The 5,296-nt window shown below is 35.0% G+C and overlaps 1 pseudogene; it reads left to right on the forward strand.

Moving 5' to 3' along the window:
* Nucleotides 1-4,128: 4,128 nt before the first annotated feature.
* On the forward strand, nt 4,129-4,822 carry LOC131856560 (DNA-directed RNA polymerases II, IV and V subunit 3-like; annotated as a pseudogene).
* The last annotated feature ends 474 nt before the right edge of the window (nt 4,823-5,296 follow it).

A 5,296-nucleotide genomic window follows, 5' to 3' on the forward strand; every position in this document is an offset into this window, starting at 1 on the left:
ATCTAAGACTGTAAGTAATCAAATCCTCATGCATGATCATATCATATATGGGATTAATAAAATTTTATAGCAATGTTTCCAATTCTTCTCTATTGTGAAAGTTTCAATACGACTTCCATGTAATTTGTCAATTTTAAAAGAAGATCCTTATAGAATATAACAATGAAATTAGTGTAAGAGTAATTGTTCTTATGTTGAATAGACATATAATAAAAAAATTCAGGTCAAGAGACCCAAACACTGAGAACCATTTATACCATTGTCGGCCAATAAGGCATGACTAGTCAATTTTATATAATGAATCAACCCATCTCTAATCATTTAAGGAAAATGGAGAATAGTTGGTTCTTATTAAGTGCATAGAGATGTGAATGATATGGTGCATGCATGTGAGTGTAGAGTTTATACCGACTTGCACACCAACAATATTTCATTGGCATGTGAGTAATTGCTTGATATAATATCAAGAATAATTAAAATGAATCATATGATCATGGTAACACTAATTTATTTATTTAATCCAAAAGTTAATATCTGATCCAAAAATGCGGGGTGGGAGTGGAGGGAGAGGTAGGATGTCTATGTTTAGCTTAAAGGAACAATTACCTAATTACTAGAGATCAACAATAAATGGTTTTATTATGAACACTTATTTATAGACCTTAGATATTCATTATAGTTAGCTAACAAAATGAATATTTCCTATGTGAAGACAACCTATATGGTGTTAAGTCAAACAAGTCGAATAGGGTGGTGAATTATGACAACAAGTTGAGATATACTTGCAATTCATAAAACCTTGGTCAAGGGGACACAATGCTATGCATGCATCCATTAGATCACATGAACTAGATACACTCCCTAGTTAAATGGCAATATTGGTTGGAAGGTACCTATAGTGTGTGACCAAATAGAGTCGTATAGGTTTGAACCACTAGGCTCAGATGACAATCAAACTTAGTTTCACGTTTGCACCCTCATGAAGGGTATGATAATTTCTAGAAGGAAGGTGTGGGGGGTGACTACCAACTTTGTGGTTAGAGGTAAAATACTTGCTCTTTCCTCGCACAGACAATATCAAGATTTGTTGAGATTCCAGATTGGAAAGCATCAACTTCAGTAAATTCTATTCCTTTCTCATTGAATATGCTAATTGATTTATGTTGATAAATAATTCTTGTTTTATTTGCATATACATATATTTTCATTTTGTAATGATCTATTATAATACATTTTGAATTAAAATATTAGAAAGATTTTTCAAATTTAGTTTTAGTTAATTATTTAATATTTATTTCAATTAAATTTTAGAAATTATTTTTCCTTGATATCTTTTAAGTTAGTGATGCAGCCATGACAGGAGGGTCCTCAAAGAGAACTATCTAAACTATGCAACAAGATCAACACAACAATAAAAAAAACACAAATTAGAGAGAATACCAGATCAGGCCTTGATTATATTATGAATTCAAGTACAACTAGCTAGCAACATCTAGGCTACAACAAGGTAACAGCCCTAATTATAGAACATAAAATCTGAAACCCAAAAGATGTTCAAAATTTATTCTATATCTATTTGATCTAATACATTAGTATATAGCATCTGAAACACATCCCGATTGGCTAAAGAAAGAATAATATCCCGAAGGTGGGAAAATGTAATGTACAATAGGTCAGCTCTAAGAATGAACAAAATACTTGACAAAAGAACTAAAATTAAATGTGAACCAAAAGGAAGATCATCCAATAATAAGGGAACATCGAATGAGGTTCCAAATGGCTCCACAAGACAAGGAGATGTTTCGCAAGGTAAGGAAATACCATCTAGTCATTAAGGTTCAAACTGGTCTAGAAACTGAGAACTCCTAGACATTTTGGAAGCAAAATCTACCAAAAAAAGATCCAAACAAGTTGAGATCTAGGATCCAGGTACAATAACATGTCTACATGCTAGATCTAGCTCCGCACTAAAAATGAGCAACTCAGAGGGGTCTGAAGTGAAACACAAAAACTAAACTGAACAAGAAACAAAACATAAAGAAAATATTTTTGGTCAATGCAAGATTGCCATTGAACCAAGGATGCTCCTACATCAGACATCTAGGGTTATTTGAAAAGTGAGTCCCTCACTTTGGTGGGGCCAGAGGAAAACCAAGATGGTCTACCTCAACCTGAGATATCCAAGAAGAATCTTTCACTAGTTGATCTTTCCACTTCACAAGATATTCTCTATACTGTTTTCTTTATGTGCTTTGACCAACTTTGTTGTCCAAAATCTCCTCAATCTCATTCAGTTTCTTCTTAGGAAGATACCTTTTTAACTTTTTTTAATATTAGCAATGAATTTTGCCTCATGATACTAATAGAGATTGGCTATGTTGAAAATAGGTGATATACCCAAGGTATCTGGTAACTCAACTTCATATTCATTGCCTGAATCAAACTTCCTCAAAATATTACAAGGCCCAAATTTTTTCATCTTCAGCTTGTTGTATGTTCTGACTGGAAATCTTCCCTTTCTTAGATACACCATTACCTCATCCCCAACTTCAAATTCCTTATCTCTCCTTTTCTCATTTGTTTTCTCCTTATACTTTCAGTTCATATATTCCAAATGTTGTTTTACCTGATTATGTAATGCGCTCATGTGATCTCAAAACATCTCTTCTTCAACACTTCTCTTATCATCATGGTTAATGTCTCTCAATTATAATATACCTTTAGGGTTCATTCTGATAACAATCTCAAAGGGTGTTTTCCGAGTACTCTAGTTCACTGAATTGTTGTATGCAAATTTTGCTTGTGAAAGAATCAAGTCCCAACCTCCGGGTTTATCTCTAAACAAACATCTCAACAAATTTCCTAAACTCCTATTTACTACTTGTGTCTATCTATCTATCTATGCATGAAATGTAGAGCTAAACTTCAATTCAGTCTTCATCTCCTTCCAAAGTATATTCCAAAAGTAACCAACAAACTTAACATCTCGATCTGAGACAATACTTCTAGGTAACCCATGCAACCTCACAACTTCCTTTAAAAATAGGTCTCCTACATACATTGCATATGTTGTCTTCTTATAGGGTATGAAATGTGTCATCTTTGAGAATCTATCTACTACCAAAAATATAGAATCATTCCCTATTTGTGTCTTAGGCAATCCAAGTATGAAATTCGTTCTTATGTCTTCCCAAGGTCTCTCTAAAACTGTCAAAGGTTTATACAATCCTACATTCTAACTTCCATCTTTTGCAACTTGACAAATTATGCAACACTGGACAAATTTCCTTACATCCTTATGAATCTAAGGCCAAAAGTAATTCTCACTTATCAAAGCCACTATCTTGTCAATACCAAAGTGTCCTGGTAATCCTCCACTATGCTTCTCCTTTATCAAATTGTATGTCATAGAGCTATTGGGTACACACAACTGATTTCCTCTAAATGACATCCCATCTTGAATGAAATAATCCAACCATTTGCTCTAGTCCATCACAATAGGTTCTTTACAATATTTCTAGGGTTCTGCAAAATCAAGGCCTTCCTCATACAAGGTCTTCAACTCATCAAATCCTAGTACTCCAATTCTCATTTTAGTCAAAAAAATTCTTCTCCTACTCAAGGCATCAACAATTTTGTTTTATTTTCTACTCCTATGTTTCAAAACAAAAGTATGAGTCTACATGAACTCAACCCATCTCGTATGCCTTTGGTTCAACTAGTTGTTGTGTAGCTAGGTCGGATCCCTTCTAGGGCTGACCTAGTGCACAAAATGCTAAGTGGCATGTCGACCTTGGCATTTGGATATCTTAGTTGTATGAGTCTAATTTGGGACAGGCCCTATTTGGGTGAACCGCTTGTGTGTAACTTGTGATTAAGTTAAATGTAACTTGCAACTAAGGGAGACTCATATGTAACTTGTAATATATAGGTCTGACCCTACCCTTGGTGCCAAAAGTATATGGCCGACTTGAGATCTATTAGGAGGTATTGATTCATATATATGTAAGGTTGTGATTGCATCAATAGAAATGAATTCAATAACCTAGAGATCATGTAGTGTGCTTGAGGGTGACGATAAGAGCTTATCATCTATGGTTGGGAAGGCAACAAATATGATGTTTGACTATGCGTAACGAGCACTACCATTAAATCAACATGGTATTAGAGCCTATTTCTTTCTATAGAGCCTAACTTCTTGAAGGTAGATCTTGTTCTTTTGAGGGAGTTCAATCAAAATAATTTGTAGACTGAGGAATTCTAAGTGCAAGCAAAAGATGATTACTTGAAATTTGAGTTGCAGAATACAAACGTGAGCATCGTGAATTCCCTATAGTGAGTGATGATCGTAGAGGTGTTGACAATCACTAAAGACCTTGTGGAAATCGACAACAATTCATCAATGCTCAATGACAAATTCATCGCACATAGGCTGGTCCTCATCCTGCTCACCTCTAAGTGCGCAATGGAGATGAGCTTCTCATGTCACTGTGAATAGTGCAATGGTGATGTGTAGTGTGATAACTTCTCTATTTAATTCACCATCCTCACCAAATATGATGGTGGCCAGACCCTCGATGTTACCAGCTTAGAATTCATGTCCTCTGATCAATAAGTCATTTTCATTGATCTCTCCAACCGTGCTACCGAGGACTACAACTTGACTAAACAAAGGGGCATAATCATAGTTAAACTTCGACACGGTCAAGAATTCAAGCTTCATGCCATAGCTAGGAAGGGTATTGGAAAGGACCATGCCAAATGGTCACTGACTGCAATAGTCACTATGTCCTTGAACTTAAAGTTGTTGTGCACTAAATGACATTGAAAAAGAAGTTGTGGCTAGGATATTGCGACCATTTTTTGCATTTACTCTTCCATTGCAAATGTTACATGGGAGCATCTAAAGGTCAAGGATTTTTGAGACTTAAGGATCTACAGGGGTAAAGTGTGAGGTGGTGCAAACTATGCAAATCAAAGTTGCAAGAATATATCGATTTGGTTGCTTCCCAAGCATCCATTTACTTTCAGTGCAAGACTCATTTGTAGCATGGTTAAGTCACTTGTGGAAAGATACTTTGAATCTTTGTGTTCTATTCTAGATCATGTATGGTGGTTCTCATGATTTTCAGACATAGGGATCATTGATTGTCATGGATTTTTGACTATGTTTCAGATTTGTGAAATCTGAAGGGCATCATAGACTGATAGTTGGATGAGCTGCATTGTTAAGGAAATATTATATCCTTGAACGACATATATCCATATTGAATGCATTAGAGATTCATGCTAATTT

This window comes from Cryptomeria japonica, chromosome 7, assembly GCF_030272615.1.
Source record: "Cryptomeria japonica chromosome 7, Sugi_1.0, whole genome shotgun sequence".
Classification (NCBI taxonomy): domain Eukaryota; kingdom Viridiplantae; phylum Streptophyta; class Pinopsida; order Cupressales; family Cupressaceae; genus Cryptomeria; species Cryptomeria japonica.